Here is a 17967-nt window from a genome sequence, read left to right as displayed (position 1 = left end):
AGACGGTTGTGGTAAGGATTAAATAAGCTCACATCATCAAGAGCTTAGAGCAATGCTGACATACGGTAAGCACTCAATAATTCCTGGCTATAATCATCAGCCCTATTATTGGTTTGTGTGGCTCTTGATTTATAAGTTGTAGTGACCACTATCGGTGTTCCATTCAGATCCTCTAGGGTCCCTTGTTGGATCTGTGCTCTCATCTCCCAGTTTCCCCATTCTTTACTTCTAAGGGCTGGCACCTGCTGACTTCTTTAGAGGACTACCTTTGGGTGGCTGGAGTTGCCCATAGGAATAGAGAGCCACAAGTGCCAGGTAAACTTGAGTTTAGGCCCCTACTGGGCAGCCACAAGCCAATGGCTGACAGGTACAGAAACCCTTTACCTCAAGGTAAGACAGACTCTGCAATGCAACTTCTGCTTCAGAGCTCCCCATGAGGTCATACCGAGGATGAACTTCACACTTGCTTAGCCCCCCTCCTCTTCCCTCTCCTGCCTCCCCTACTGCTTTACAGGTTCCTCCTGAGACTACTTCATAAATCACTTGCACACACATCTACATCTCGGAGTTAGCTTCTGGAAAACCCAACCAGAAGATTTGCCAGACCAGACAGGGAACTTAGTCCTTTTTCCTCGATATCCTCCCAAATCATCAACACAAGGAATTTATGGTGTAGCAGATTTTATTGCACCACTAAATTGTTGTGCTACCTATTATAATAATTGTTTTCACCATGTTCCAGAGTTGTAGGTTGATATTTTGTGGGAGACTAGAGCAAGACATAGTTAATTATGAATAAGATGTAAGACAGAAATGGAAGGAATTGTTTCAAAGAAGTGGTAACAGTTGAGCTTAGTCTTGAAATATGAAAAGGATTTTGATATTGGCAAATATATGTCAACTGTGTTTCAGCTGTTTACCATGAACCACAAAATTGCCTTCAGATTCTCCTAATAGGTTTCAGAAAGAAATGGAAACCAAAGAATTTGTTTATGCCTTATGATTACAAAGAAGAAACTAATCTAGAAAGTTAGTAAACTGGAGTTTGGGACGCAGTGGGTTTATTGTTTGTGTATTGATTTACTTGAGCAGGTGGTCCTTAGCAATAAAGAAAATAGGATAAGGGAAAAATGTAAAAGTTATAATGAATCAACATTTTAGAGGCCTGTCACCCAGTTGTGCTCCACAGTCCACAAAGCTACTGAAGTGTGGCATTAATTAAGGTGGTACAGGTGTTCCTAAAGGTACTCTGCACCCAAAGGCAGGTGAGAAGCCTGATAATTGCCTCCAGGCATGAACGGTAGGCGGGGAGAGCTGTCTGCCTATTATCAGAACATTCTAGGTTCATGCAAGAGGCTCAAATATATTTTTCTCCTTCAGTCCGAATAGGAAGGAGAGGTAGGAGATATCTGGACAATCGTTTTGACTATTAGAGGGTAAGAGTATTTTAAATGTTCTCTGTGAAGAACAGATCACTTAGATTTATTGATGGCTTTAAGGCAATGAAGAAAGAGGGAAGAACTGACGCAAAAATGGAGCTGTCAGCAGTGATTGCAAATGGAAAAAAATTACCAACCATTTGGAAGCACAAAGTAAACATCTTTGTTGGTCTTAGATTTTTTTCTAACTTTGGAAGAACTCCATCTAACACAGAGAAGTACAGACTGATAGTCTCTGCTCCCCCAAAAATCTCATTAACAGACCCTTACTCTATTTGATCTTCTGTACCTGAATACAAATGCTGCTAAATGTCTACTTTGTGGTATTGGCCTATATAAGAAATCTTCAACTCTGGCAAACCATAATTGGTTTGGATATGAGACCAAGGATGACCCACTCAGACATACAGCCCAAACTTATGGAAGGTTCTCTTTCCCAGTGGGCATGTTCAGTGAAATATGTTATCCTGGTTGCTGCTGAATTTAGAATGCAGCACACCAATGAAGCTGAGGCAAAAGGATGGCAGAGTATTGTTGTCAACATCCTGAAATACTAGATCCGCCCTCATTTCTGGACTTCTTCTTTAAGCGATATAATGTATTTCTGTGTTATTTATAGCAGTTCGAATCAGATTTTCTGTTACATGCAGCCAAGAACATCCCACAGTCCCCAAGAGTCAGAATTAATCGATATTTGTTGATCACCTTCTGTGAGCCAAGTGCTATGTATTTATTGTCAGAATAATGAAGGTGAGCAAAGACATGATCTAATGCTTGTTGGGTCTATAAACATAAAGACTTTTGCAATCATGGATCAGGCTTTATCCATGGTGTAGATCAGGGGTCAGCAAACTTTTTTACTAAGGGCCAGATAGTAAATATTTTAGGCTCTACAGGGTGTATATTCTTTGTTATGATTACTTCACTCTGCCATTGTAGTATGAAAGCAGAAATAGACAATATGTAGACAAATGGTTATGACTCATGTTCCAATAAAACTTTATTTACAGAAACAGGCAGTGGGCTGGATTTGGCCTAAGGGTTGCAGATTGTTGACCTTTGGTAGTTTATAGCCTTGGGAATAGCTGCATACACTTGAAAGCTTGATAAGCCATCTCCGGGAGTCGCAGGAGATGAGATGGACAGGAGATGAGATGGACGTGGACCAGACACCGTCAGCTATCAGAGATAGAGGTGGGGCTTCTGTCTGGGAGGTTAGATGATTCCCCAGGGTCCTACCATCTCCAGAAGATTTTTGTGCCTCACCCAGTCTGTAGTGGCTCGCATGTTGGAACAGCTTAAATGTGTTTCAGTGCCTCTATAGAGGAACAGCAAATAACCTGGAGGAATAGAAAATACCAAGAAATAGCAGAAGGTTCTACAGAATTACAAGGAACAGATTACAAATTCATTTTCCCAATGAAGTAAGAATTATTAATATCCACCTTTATATAGATAGGGAAACTGAAGTGCATACTTAAACAACTTGTCCAAGGTGGCACAGCTAGTAAATGGCAGAACTTCAATCTGTATCCCCACAGTCTGGCTCCAGGGCTCACATTCCACTCTTAGACCACTTTTAACTTCTGAGTGACATATCTGACCTTCTGGGGAGTGGGGAGTGTGGGGATAGATCCCGGAGTGCAGTTTCCAGGCTCTCGGCCTCACGTGGAGAGGTGCTGGCTCGGGTAGTAAATGGCCATCAACTGTGATTGGATGGCCATCAGCTGTGGCTAGTTGGCTGTCAGCTGTAACCAGTGAGCCATTGGCCACTAATACAACTTCCGTGGCTACGCTAGCAGCAAATTGGGGCTAGCAAGAAGATGGTGGCTGAGCTAGCAAGCGCGGATTGCAGCTAGCAAGTGGGGTCGGTTGGCAGAGAGAAGTGGACGGCAGGTTATGGACAGTATGTATGGCTCCTGCTTCCTATGTCTCGCCCAGCCACCAGTGAGAATATAGTGGTATGAACCCCCTATCCATGGCTCCATTGGTGTTCCTTTTTGGCCTCACCATGTCCTGTGTTCTTATGTGGGGAGTGGGAGCTGAGACCCTGCAGGCCGCCCCGTGTGACAGGAGGCAGAAAAAAGAGAAAGTAAACTATCTAATGCCTACCTCAAACCAGAAAATGTATTACTCGATTCACAAATGTATCTTCATGTAATTTTCAGGTCATCGCTGAGGTATGTGCTATTACAACGTGCTATAGCTGTGGCAACTGAAACTTAGATTAAATCATTTGCTCAGCTGGTAAACATCAGAGCTGAGGTTCTTTCATTCCATACTGCTCCCCTTTCCTCTCTGCTGTGAGGCTTATACAATAAGCGTACTTATTCATACCCTGTTGAAAGCCCACCCACAGCCTTACTAATAGCTGTCAGAGGAATGGAACCAAACAGAAAACATTTCCGTAGCCTGGTGTTTACTGACAGTTCTGACCTATCAGCTGTATAATATTATCCAAAGTTACTATGAATTTTAGTGAAGCATTGCTCTTGCCCAGTAAAAACAATAAGAGTTCTTTATGCTGTTCTACTCTTCATGCTAAAAACCAAAGTGCAGGTGTGTTCTATTTTGTTCCGCACAGTGGGTTCAGCAGAAATGGGCCACTAAGCAAGCCAGAGACTAGTACCATGTTTCCCCGAAAATAAGACCAGGTCTCATATTCATTTTTGCTCCAAAAGCCACATGAGGGCTTATGTTCAGGGGATGTCATCCTGAAAGATCATGCTAGGGATTATTTTCCTGTTAGGTCTTATTTTCGGGGAAACACGGTATCAAGGGACCACAGGTCCCAACCTGGAAACTGCCATTCACCTTGTGGCTTTGTTTTTATGTGGTTAATTCCATCACTTTAGAGCAGAGTGAGGGAGGAAAGAAGAGGGAGAAACAGAAGGGGAAAGTATATTCAAATTGGCTATTTGGAATCCTATCGGTAAGCTAAATATTTGGTTCAAATGAATTTGAAGTGATTTCAAGAATTATACATTCAGCCTGGAAGTTAGGGAGACCAGTAAGTGCCAAGCAGTAATACCCTCTTAGTACTCTACAAATGTTTGATCTATAAGGCTGTTTGTTTTTTCAAATCTTACCACTACCACTAAGAACAAAATTAGTTTGACCTTCTCAAAAGCTTAAAGAAACTGTAGCCATGAAACACCAGGAGAGCTATTGGAGTGGGCTTCTGGTTTGGGCAACATTTTGTTTTAATTCTTATAAAATTGCCACAAAGCTTCTTAATGGATTAACACAAACTCCCAGCATGAACACACTGGCTCCCTAATAGAACCCAAACTCTTAATGTGTTAACAGAGAAATGTAAAAAAAAAAAAAAAAAAATCCAGCTCTGCCTTAAACGAATTTAAAACCCTGGGGGTTTTCTCACCACAGACTTTACTGATTTCGATATACATACACATATTGGGAAACTAACTTAAATTGTGATTCTACAGCATTTTCCTCCAAGTAATTCTTATGGGGCTCATCATAGGCACAGGGCCACAAATACCTGATATTTGGAGACATTTCAAACATTGGATTATCCAAGTATATGTACTTGACAGACTATTTTCTTCGTTTGAAATAATATGGTCGCCATAGTCGTAAGTAAAATTGTTACCTATGGGTGGAAATTGTGGAGGGGGAGAGGGAGGAGAATGGATCTATCTGTCTCTGTGATTCTTCCCCAAATTCTTTTAGTGCCCTTTCCCTTCCTTGTATTCTGTCTCTAGCCAGAATTGTGTATTGGACATGCCCCTAGGTAGCAGGGATTCATTTGCATTCATGTCCAGGAAATTACCATTCCCTTTTATTGTAAATTGAGGAAACACAGAAGTATAAATCCCATATACTTCACAACATGGTTGAATGATTATAAGGTAGGATGTTGGGTCTGGGAGGGTCAGTGAAGAGGACCCTCCCCCACCCCACTCCACCCCAAGGTAGGTCAGTTCAGAAGGGAAGATTTAATTAAGCAAATACCAACTATATTCTTGGGGAAATAGGCACTTTATTTCTAGGGAAGTATAAGTGAAAACTTCATTAACAAAACTGACTTCTCTAACATTTTAGACTTCAGGCAATGGCCAATTTATATCAACAATTTACAATTTACATGACTGTTCCTATATTAATAGGAGTTACGGTTTAATTGATTTAAATTTGATAAGATTAGGCTGACATGCACTTAGTAATTTTTCTAATCATCGTTTCATTGCAGAGTAATTAAGCATAACTGCTAAGCATTTTATGCAAATGTCTAAAATTAAAACTTATACAACAAAGGATTTTTTTTAAGTTTGTAAGATCATTAATGCATTAGGCTCTATGAAGGGCATCAATGTGTACAATATTTATATCATAAATCCTTAATCCAATTAAATATTTAATATATTTTGATACATTTTCATTATAGAAGTAATATGTGTATTATAGAATATTAGAAAATACATATAGTATGAACTTTAAGCGCTCACTTAATATCTCTCTTCCGAAAGATAGTTTCCACTTTTGTTGAATTTCCTTCCTAATATTTTTCTGTGTGTACATATATAATTTTCACATAATTGGAACCATATTATTTATGTAATTGTGTATCCTCTATTTTTGCTTAACCTTATTTAATGAATGATTTTGATGTCATTAAAAATTCTTTGGAAGCATCATTTTTATTGGCTAGAGAAGATTTCATAACATGGATGTGCAATGTTTTGTTTAATTATTTGTCCTAATTACCATGAACATCCTTATTCTTTAATCTTCTGTCTTAATTTTTATTATATTGTGATTCATATTTTGATTTATATATCCTGTAAATTGAAAAAATTTTTCCAGAAATGTTGTCAATTTCCTCTTCACTAAACCATTATACCACTGCCAACATCAAAATTATTGTTCTAAATCATTACTAATTTGATAAAGTAATGCTCTATGTTAATTTGCATTTATATGGTTATTAGTATTTTTACATGATTGCTAGCCATTTGTATTTCCTCTCCTGTGAATTTTTTATTCACATAATTTGTCCTTTTGTTATTGGGTGTTAGTGTTATTTCAATATTGATTTATATGAATTCTTTTTGTCATATATTTGGGAAATACATTTCCAAGATTCAGCAAAAATTCTTTGAGTACTTATATGCAAGGCATAGGAGATGGAGATGAATTAATTTCTAATTTAACAGGAACAAAATTGTATTTTATTAGATTATGCAAAGTCTCCACTTTTACATTGACTCAAATCAAATAGATATATTCTTTCTGTAAAATATAAATAATGTATATCTTTGACAGACTCTGTACACAATTAGTATGTTATAGACAGGATTTATATTCTTCTCTACTTCTGTGATAGTATCCTTACCATTTATAAGTATAGAAATTAAGGTAAGTTCAACTCTGGGTTTCAGAGAATCAAAATAATAGTACCTTAAGTAAGAGAGAAGTTTCTCTTTTTTACCTAGATGAAGTCATGAGGAAAGCAACCCAGGGCTGGTAACGGTGGCTCCGTGCTCATCAGAGGCCCTTGGTCCTCCCAAGTGGTTGCTCTGCCATCTTCAACATGGGCTAACATCTTCAACATGTGAAAAAAATATATATATTCTGACACTTATTAAAATGGTAAAGAAGACTTTATTCAGGACTATTGCAATAGATTTGAAGACTATCCCCCCAAAATTTAAAACAAATAAAAGACTGTAGCAATAGGGGAGAGAGATTAGGCTCAAGACCAATTATAGCAAAAGCCAATGAGGATTTATAGCCAACAAATAGAGTGAGGGGATCAATAAATGGAAAATGACTAAGAGGAAACAGTGATGATAGTGGGATTCTTACTAAATTGACTTATCAGAATTCTTACTGAAGGCAGGCCAGGTTTATATGAGATATCAAGGGTGGGGGATTCTTGTTACACTGATTTAGCAGGATTCTTACTAAATCTGGGCTATGCAGGTTAAAGACAGGGTCCAAGGGCAAGGTCTAATCGAAAAGAGACCCCAGAGGAGCCTGTCCAAACTTTGGTCGTAGGAGAGAGTCTTAGTCACACTTTATGGTGTAAGGTGGTTACTCCAACTCCAGTCCTCCTGTCCTCATTTCAGTCAGTGGGGAGACGGGCAAAGGCCAAAAAAAAGAGACAGGGTTCCTTCCCTTAAGGACATTTTTGAGAAGTTTTACATATGACCTTGCTTACATCACATTGGCTATCATGGCCATACTTAGCTGCTAGGGAGCTTGCATATTTAGCTGGGAAATGTAGTCATTATTCTGGGTGGCCATGTTTCCAATTCACAGTTAGGTGTTTATTGGTATAAAAGAGTAGAAGGAATATTTCTTAATGTCTTCCACCTGTTTCACCCAACCCCCCAACCCCCCTCCCATCTGGCAACCATCAGTTTGTTCTCTATATCTATGAGTCTATTTCTGTTTTGTTTGTTCATTTATTTTGTCCTTTAGATTTCACATATAAGTGAGATCATATGGTATTTGTCTGACTTATTTTACTTAGCATAATACCCTTTAGGTTCATCCACAGCATTAATAGTGAAAGAATAATATGATAAGGGTAAAGAAGGGAATTGATACAGGTATATATAGGCTGAGCAGGAAGGAGATGAGGAAGGTTACTGATGGGCAAGGTGTGAGGGATTTGAAACTGTCATCCACATCCTTAGAGCTCTGATTATAGAATCATTTATAATCAGCAGGTCAGTTAACTTAACCTTGAGAATGAGTGGGTCATTTGTTCATGATTTGTGTAAGCATCCACATTTTGAAAACCATAGCTCTCCAACACTGATAAATGCAAAGATAAGTAAGAATTGTACGTGCTTGATAAATAAAATTAAGTAAAAATAATAATCAATACCAAAAAAATCATGCATCTTATGGATCAGATTTATTTATGGCTTAGCACAAACCTCATCTTCCTTTTTATAGAATCTGAAAGCAATTCACGGTCAGTGGTAATTTTCAGTGAAGGATATAAGGGGAAAAAATATAGCACATAAAGAAAACATTTATATTCATCCTTGATGAATATCAAAGAAATGGTGACTTGACATTTCTTGTACCATATGCTGATACTGAATATTAGGAAAACTGCTAGAAGTGTGTTTTGTAATAACCTTTATGAAGATATGGGTCCCCATAAACATCACCTAAAGAGGTAAAATGGGAAAAATTAAGTACTGATAACTGTCTTTGATGAGCACACAACTCCTTTCTGGCTGCATTTAAAATAATTTAGTTGACGCAAATTCAATTTAGAGACATTTTAGAAATAAAATTCATATATTTGTAAATATATGTATATACCTGTATTCAGCAGCAGAAATAGTTTTAAAGAATTTTTTAAGGGCAATGTGTTCTCTTTAAATTACCTTTTTTTTATGTACAAATGCCCAATTTCTTCCCATGGAGTCACTTTTATCCTTGCATTGTCATAGCAGTAATCTTTAAAAGCCCTATTGAAATGCAGCTTTCCTACTTCTTGCTTTACTAATTCTGTCTCCACCCCTCTTTGGGTTTTTTGTTTTTTTTGTTTTTTTTGTTTTTTTTTTTTTTTTTTTTTTTTTTGTAAGCTGTGGAGTTTATTCTTCTAAATCTTTTTTTTTCTCTTTTAATTTCTTGTGTGTTTTTTCCCCCCCAGGGGATCACTTTGTAAGTTACATAAATGTCTGTCTACTCCCTCTTTTTCTAAGTAATTTACCATATTGATAACAGGACTTTTCTACGGTTTTTTATACTCAAGAAAGTTATCCTTTGGGTTTCAGATTAGTAAAACACATCATTGTTCCTTGTTGAGCCGGGAAATTGAGATTATAGTTATTTCAAGGTATTTCCAGGTGGAAGACTTGGTTTGCTAATTACATATGCGATCAATTTCTGCTATGATTTTGATACTACGGGCATTCCTTGGTGATGTTGTGGGTTCCGTTCTAGACCACTCGCAATAAAGCGAGTCATAATTTTTTTTGCTGGTGGAATGTCTTACCTTCATCTTGTAAAGAAATACCAAGACTTGTGAAGCCCACAAAAGTAAAATGTAATAAAACGAGATGTGCCTTTATACTTAATAAACAATTGCCTGTCTGTTCACATGGCTTTGTGGAAGGATCTAGTGTATTCCTAGGAGCCAAGTGTTTTGCTGCCAAGAAGTATTTTGCGTCATCTGCAGACAGGAAGATTTCACAATGCCCTCTTTCCCTGAGACAATTTTTAAACACTTGAAATTGGCACCATTCACAAGATTTTTTTTTTTTTTTATCTAGACGAGTGTTCTTTCAATCCCGTTCCTTAATACTTTCTCTGAAGTAGCTTTCTATCTAGGCAAAACTTTCCCCCACCTCTCTAATGGTTTTGATTCTTTTTAGTAGCCTTAGATTTGAGAACTAATCAAAAACTCTATAAAGTTGATTAGGACCAGAGTAGTGTGTTTGTTGAAGAAAGCTCCACTGGGGAATGCTTGCCCTGAGAGACTCTGTGATAAGAGGCCACTTGGGCCGGCACCATTTGGTGGGAGAAGCAGGATGGGCAGAAGAAACCCTTTGTGTTTACTGAGGCATAACTTGGAGTGGGCTCAGCATGGCTTTGTACAACAAGGAAAGAAATAGCAGCCGTTAATAATACAGTGTTCTTTCTGAGCAAAAAGTATTTTAATAGATTGAGAGCCAACAAAAGGAATCTGACGTTGAGGAAGAGTGCAGGTTTTGGAATATAAAATTCTGGATCTGATTCCTGACTGTACCGCTTTATAGCCCGTGAACCACAGCAAGTTTCCTTTCTGAGATTCCACCTTTTTAATCTATAAAATGGTAATAATGTTTTTCTCATGGATTACTGTCAAATGACATGGCATGTTAAACAAAATGCCTGTCATTATTTTGGCTAAGTGTTGTGATGGGTAGGTTTCAATAATAGGTTCTGCACACAGAAGCTACAATCAAAATGAAAAGGTCATATTTTTATATTCAGAGTACAGAAAGGAAGTCTGGTGACCCCTGGATTTTCCATAGGCAAATAAGAAATAGCCCCAGTGTTGATGGCATGGCCTCTGGATGTGAAAAAATCAGGAGTGCTAAGAGGTATGCAGCCATTGACATCAAGCTGCTGTGACATTATTCTGCCTGAATTCATTATTTCAAGTGGTGTTTGTCTCATTGTTTCTGGTTTGACAGTATTTTTCATCAGTCCCTGTGAGTTTGCTCTCTTAAAGGAATATGAAACTAGCTCGAGACAAGGGTTCAGCTTGCAGGCATTGTCGCAGAGGTTGAAGCAGAATCTGATAACATCTCTGCAAGTGAACAATAATAAAAAGAGCTAATATTTACTGACTTCTTACTGTATTAATTGGGAAATAGACTTTGCTTTGGGTTATAGAGACACATTATAATAATAGTTTAAACGAGATGGAAATACATTGCCCTCAAATGGAAAAGTCTCGGTTGGCAGCTTTGTGATATTGTGGCTCCATTTTAGCATGGGTCTGGGCACCTTTTCTTTGGTTGCTCCCCCTTCTGGAGAGTTTAGCTCTTGATCCAAGATGGTTCACCCCTATTTTCTGTCCCAGCCTCTGGAAAGGAAGAAGAAGAAGGGTTCAAGGGAAAGGGAGCCCTTTCCCATAGGAGCATGACCTAGAGGTTATCTACTGTCGTTTCTGATCATATCACACTGGCCAACATTCAGTCTCATGACAAAATTTAAATACAGGGGGCACTGAGAAGTACAGTCTTTATTCTGAGTGGTCGTGAGCCTAGCTAGGCATTCCACTAATAGAGAAGGGGAGAACAGCTATTGGGAGACATATACCAGATCATCTATTCCAAAATTAGTATGTGTCAAGCTGTACTTCACACTTAATGCTCACAATGACATTATCTTATGTAATGCTCACAACAAGCTTATGAGGTTGTAACTATTTATTATTATTATTATTTTTTTTTACAGAGGGAGTATTTTGAGACACAGAAAGGTTAGGTCTCCTTAAGTCTTGAGACACAGACAGGTTAAGTAATTTTCTTAAAGTCTCAAATGAAATAAATGATAAGGCGAGGATTTGAATCCAAGCTGTCTGACTTTAGAGCCCTATGTTCTGGGCCACTAGTACCATGTTTCCCCGAAAATAAGACCTAACCGGACAATCAGCTCTGATGCGTCTTTTGGAGTAAAAATTAATATAAGACCCAGTCTTATTTTACTATAATATAAGACCGGATATAATATCATATAATATAATATAATGTAATATAATATATAATATAATTAATATAATACCCAGTCTTATTTCACTATATATAAGACTGGGTTTTATATTAATTTTTGCTCCAGAGGGCGCATTAGAGCTGATTGTCCGTTTAGATCTTATTTCGGGGAAACACGGTATATAGTCCTTGCTTGCTCATTCTCTCTCTTGAGCCTTCATGTGCTCTTGTAGATGAGATTGGAGATTGTTTAAAGGCATCAAGGAATCAGAGGTGTTTTTTGAATTGTTATCTATGGCTTCCTCTTCTAGGCACCTAATTGCTTCTATTCTAAAATTCCTATCTTATTTGGTGCAAAATAGTGTTCAGTACAATTGGGACTAGACTGGATAAGAAAAGAAAAATGCCACACAAAAGTGACAGGAATTTTAGTGAAAGCAATTCCTGATTTGAAAGGAATGTGTCTATGCAAAGATAAAGCAAGCAGTCTTTGTAATATATTGAACATTTTTGATGATAGAATAGAAAAAACGAATTCAATATATCACCAGAATATAGAAAAGATTTTGTTATTTAACTACAGTTAACATAGTTCATCTTTTCAGTCTTTAAGATTTCAATTACATATGGGTCATCAATTCACATGTTACTATGAATATATCTGTGTAGCCACAAGGAAACATAAAGAATAAACTGATGTTTTAAAATGCTAGAGCATCCTGAGCTTATGTCAAATGAAGGATTGGTGTTAGCTGGAATTAAATGTCTTTGGTAGCTTTTTTCTTTTTCTTTGTATTCTTTATCAGTTTTTAACAGTTTGATTTTGGGCCATATTTATCTCTACTACAATTTTTCTTCCACCTCCTATACTCTTTGCTTCTTTTCAGACAAGAAAAAAATAGGGGAAATGGTTAGATTTTTAATATTTTGAGGAATCAAAATAGTTTTGCTTGCCAGAAGGTCTAAGATGGCAGATTAGGTAAATGCTATTCCTGCTGCCTCCCAGGATCACATCAAAATTACAACTGCATCATAGAACAGTCAACTTCAAGAATCATCTGAAGACGAGCTGAGCAGAACCCCTATAACTAAGGATATGAAGAAGAGGCCACATTGAGAATGAAAATTATTTTTTAAAGAGTTAAAAAATAGTTTTGCTTACTGAACAAAAGTATAGGAATTAGCTTATGGAGATGAAATGAGTCCTGTGAATTCTTGCGAAGTAATTGAGAGCTTTCTGTAGTTTTCTCAGGCTTGTATTACTTTTTCAAAGTGTGTTTGATCTAAATTTAAGCCAATTTTAATTTGACTTTATTCCTAGTGGATCTAACATTGTACATTTTTTTAATCTTCTCATTCTCTTTTTAATAAAGATGGCTTCAGTTCGGGCTGGTGGCTCAGGTGGTTGGAGCGCTGTGCTCCTAATGCTGAGGTCGCAGGTTCAATTCCCACATGGGCCAGTGAGCTGCGCCCTCTACAGCTAAGATTGTGAACAACGGCTCTCCTGGGATCTGGGCTGTTGTGTGCTGCCGTGGGATACCATGTGCTGCCAGGAGAGGCCGGTGGCCAGCATGAGTGGCTGGCAGCTGGCAAGAGCTGCTGTGAGCGGCCAACCGACTGCCTCAGCCAGGGGAAGCGCAAGGCTCATAATACCAGCATGGGCCAGGTTGCTGTGTCCTACACAACTGGACTGAGAAACAACAACTTGAACCGGAGTGGGGGGGGGAGGCGGGAAAAAGGGGGGGAATGATGGCTTCATATTGTAAAGGCTTCTATAATTCACAAAGCACACTACCATACTTTATTGCCTCTGGCTATCACAAACATCCTCGGAGGAAGATAGGAAAGGAATCATTATCTTCATTTTGAGGTTAAAGTAGCTGAGACCCAGTAGAGGTTAAGTGGAATGCCCAGTGATACCCAACAAGTAGCATAGTTGAGTTTTTCTTCCTCCCTCCCTCTCTCCCTTTCTCCTCTGTCACTTGCTAGCTTTTACTTATGATTTTTTATTCATTCAACTAAATGGTATCTATTATGTTCCAGCCATTATGTGCTTTAAAATTCAAAGCTGAACAAAACAGATAAAGTTTTGCCCTCGTGGATACTACAGAGGAGTTGGCAAGACAAACATTAAACCAGTGAAAAATAGCCAATAAAGGTACAATGAAAAATTATGGTATGTGCTGTGAAGAAAAAGAACACAAGTGAGAATAAGATGTGAATCTGCTATAGATTTGGTGGTCAGAGAAAGCCTCTCTGAGGGAGCAGCAATAAAGCTGAAATAAAAAGGATATGTGGGAGCCAGCCAGGTGAAGCACTAGGCTGTATGTTCATCATTCAGGATAGGCTGAAATGCTGCAATAAGAGCCCCGAATTCTTAGTGGCTTAAAACAATGAAGGTTTATTTATCTCTCATGCTGCATGTCCATAAGCGGATGGCTGGGAACTGTAACTTATGGCATCCTCAGACCAGGACCCAGGCTTACAGAGCAGACACTATTTGGGATATTGCCATTCTCTATCCAAAGAAGTGGGATATGTGGCAAACCAAACCCTCACTCTTACAGCTTTTACCTGGAATCATATACCACATTTCATGGACCCACGCCAGTTACATGACCACAGCTAATGTCAAGAGAGCAGGGATGTGCAGTCCCAACTTGTTCCACTTTTCCAGCCCCCTTTGCAGCTAGCTAGTGATGGTGGTATGACACTGTCTGGTTAAGGAAACCTAAGGAGAAGTCTGATGGGACGACTTCCGAGTCAATTTTTGCTTTCCAGTTAAGAGACAGGTGCAACTGACACCTCTTGCCCCTTCTTTCTGCCTTAAATGGGGATCCTGTGCTGCAACTGCCTGGCCATTTTGTATAAGAATGATAAACCACACCTTGAAGACAGGGGACCATCATGAAGAAAGGATGAAAGGAATCCTTAAATGACCTGATTTTGTAGCTGAACTAATGCAAGCAGCTGCCTCATTCTGGATTTCTTGTTATGGGGTGGGAGGGCGGGAATGAAACCAATATTTAAAGCCTGTTACTTTTAAACCAGAAGCATTTCTAGCTTATGTAGATGAGTGAGATGAACAGATACTGTGCTTACAACCCAGAAACTGACCTTTCTCAGATATGTCGGAGACTGGGCCACCAATGCAGCAACCAAATGAGGTCCACATTGCTTTGTAAGTGCTGGCTAGTTAAGCGGGGGAAAGATATCCCCATCCTATTCCTCTCTTCTAGCTCCCTATGCTTCCCTTTTTCCTTGGCACTAACTCTCCAATTGCACACTTTCTTTTCCTGGTTGCAATTACCCTCTTTTCTCCTCTTCTTGAGTGTCTGAAAAGGGCTGCGTCCACTTAGTGTGAAATATCCTAGACATGATTGAATTAGGTCAGCTTCTATGAGGGATATGAAAAACCAATAAGCCGCTTAGTATTTTGTGCCAGCCTATGGAGTTCTGCCCAGCTTTTCCCACATATTTCAGATAGCTTCCAGAATATGTGGGACAATTAGCACCAATTGCCTTAGGAATTCCCCAACTAGTGTGTTTAGAACTTTAAATTTTTGCCTCCCTGTGTCCTGGTTTATACGGAGTCCCATTTCTTTTCAGACTCTAGATCTGTGAACTAGGTGAAACCTGGTTGCTAAATAAAGCCCTGTTAGTAGAGCACAAAGAAAGATGCAATGTCAATGTTTGATTTGATGGCCATAATTTCTCCAAGTGGTCTCACCCACTCTAGTTTATGTGGTTAAACTTCAGGCACCTAATCATAGAATTTTTTCCAGAAGGGAATTTGCCTCTGGAATATCCTGGAGTACCCCATTTTTTCAGTTTGTTGTTCTTTGGCTCCCCCAGCCTACTTGATAGGACTGCTGTCTAGGATTGCTGTCTTTGTTCTACTCATTTTGATCACTTTGTTTCTTTATAATTGTTGCACAAATTGTTATAGATTTTGAATAGGCAGTGTTTTATTTTTCCTGTGCCCTGAGGTGTTCAAATGTCTGTTGTGTTTCTCCAAATAATACAGTTGTGGTCTTCAAATAAGAACTTATTCTGTTATTTTAAAGCTTGTAGCTTTTACAAGTTTTCAAAAGTAAATCCTGTGGAGCTTTTCTTACACTCAATTTCATGAGCCATTTATCATGGAAAAAGGGACATGAGGGTACTTTGTAAACTCTAAATCAGGGATTAGGAAAGCATTTGTTGTGGGCTGCTGTCATTTGTATTTAGATAGACAAGAGAATAAGGACTTCAGAGTGCTCTGTATGGCTGCCTGTTGCAACACATGAATCATCTTGCATCATTTGTCCTCTTCTCAACTAACATCAAGGATAAAGGGAATCCTTAGTAGATGTCCTGTTTTGACTGATTTTTGTCTCTGAATATCAGAATGCCAAGGACACAATAGGCACTCAATAGAGACTCATTGGATGAATAAATGAGACAGTGAATTAAAGGTTTTGGAAATTTTACTCCTCATGTAAATTCCCCATTTATGAACTTTCATTAAGCAAGGAATCAGAAGATCTGGTTTCTGGTTTTATCTATACTGTGTACTATCTTTAACATGAGACACAAAGTACCTCACAAGTGAGTTTGAAGGCCCAAAAGAGATAATGAATAGTTTTAAACATTTAAATACCTTTCAACCTCGCATGAAATTGGGTCCTGAACAATATATATAAGAAACTAAAGTCATTGTTACAACCTTTGGGAGGATGCTAGTCTAGTCAGGTATAACAAAGCGCAGTACCACAAATGTAAAAGGAGATGGTATGAGATGTGTGGGATGATTCTGGGATGTTGTTTTGTGGAACACAGAAATGTTATGTTGAAGAAGGGATTGGAGATAGATAGCATAAAGGAATGGCATGTTTGTGAAGCATTTAAGTGGGGATGAGCCTATCTTCTAGAGTAGTGTTTTTCCAGATTTGGAAGTATATTAGAATAAATAGGGAAGCTTTAAAAAATATCATTGTGTAGGCCACATCCCAAACCAATTACATCAGACTCTGTGGGGGTAAGACTTGGGAATCAGTGTTTTTAAAAATATTCCAGTGTATGAGGATAGGGGGATCAAATATATGGTGATGGAAGGAGAACTGACTCTGGGTGGTGAACACACAATGTAATTTTTAGGTGATGTGATACAGAATTGTACACCTGAAATCTATGTAATTTTACTAACAATTGTCACCCCAATAAATTAAAATAATAATAATAATAATAATAATAATAATAATAATAATAATAATAAAATATTCCAGTGTATAGTCACATTTGAAAACAAATATTCCAAAGCTGTGCTTCTCAAACTTCAGTCACCTAGAGATTTTGTGAAAATGCAGAATCCGATCCAGTAGGTCTGAGGTGGAGCCTGAGTTGCTGCATTTCTAATAAGCTCCCAGATGATGCCGGCACTTCTAGAACAAGGACCATGCTTTGAATACCGTGTTTCCCTGAAAAAGAAGACCTAACTGGAAAATAAGCCCTAGCATGGTTTTTCAGGATGACATCCCCTGAACATAAGCCCTCATGCGTCTTTTGGAGCAAAAATTAATATAAGACCCAGTCTTTTTTGGGGGGGAAACACGGTAGCTATTTTTAAAGTGTATATAAATAGATTACATGTCAGATAGTAAAAGAAGGGACTTGGAAATAGCATTTATTTAGTACCTGTGTGCCAGGAATCATGCTGATAACTTTACATGTATTATCTCACTGAATCTTAAAAACAGTCATGGAAGAATTATTACCCTCATTTTAGAAATGAAGAGACTGAGATTGAGTAGGTAAATCATTGCCTAAGGTTGTACAGCTAATTCATGATGGAACCTGGATTCAAACATAGGCATGTCTGACCACAAAACCCATAGGTCATTGGAAATTGTTGGAAACCCTCAAAGGACAAGCAAAAGTGTTTAGTGCTACATTTTTGTAGCAGACTCTTCATTGGATGACTTAAAGAAATTACCCATACTGCCAAATTTTATTTCACACTCTTGCCTCATGTAGTATATCTAGGCAAGTAAAGAACATGGCATTGTGTTTGTCTCTAGATTGGGATTATGCTCCAATGTTACAGTATCAAAGATATCCTGGAGAAGTTAGAATATAATGTGAATAAATACTAATAGTAAAGTAGTAGTGCTCGTGAAGGAAGCCAAAATTCAAAAATAAAACACAAACATGTTTTTCAACTATCAATGTCAAGAGATTGTTGATTTTGGAGGGAGAAATTGTATTTTCTGAACGTATTTAGCTCTGACTCCCTAATTCTTTCAAATATTGTTCCAAATGAAAACATCCCTTAAATAAAGATAGCTCTGCTT

General features: G+C 38.1%; 1 protein-coding gene across 3 annotated transcripts in view; it reads left to right on the top strand.

Annotated features, from left to right (window-relative positions):
- SYTL5 (synaptotagmin like 5) overlaps positions 1-17967 on the top strand; it is a 135307-nt gene that overhangs the window by 26376 nt on the left and 90964 nt on the right. The window lies entirely within an intron of this gene.

Source organism: Rhinolophus ferrumequinum, chromosome X (genome assembly GCF_004115265.2).
Source record: "Rhinolophus ferrumequinum isolate MPI-CBG mRhiFer1 chromosome X, mRhiFer1_v1.p, whole genome shotgun sequence".
Lineage (NCBI taxonomy): Eukaryota > Metazoa > Chordata > Mammalia > Chiroptera > Rhinolophidae > Rhinolophus > Rhinolophus ferrumequinum.
The sequence above is the reverse complement of the archived record's forward strand: the minus strand, read 5'-3'. Positions and strand labels throughout refer to the sequence as shown.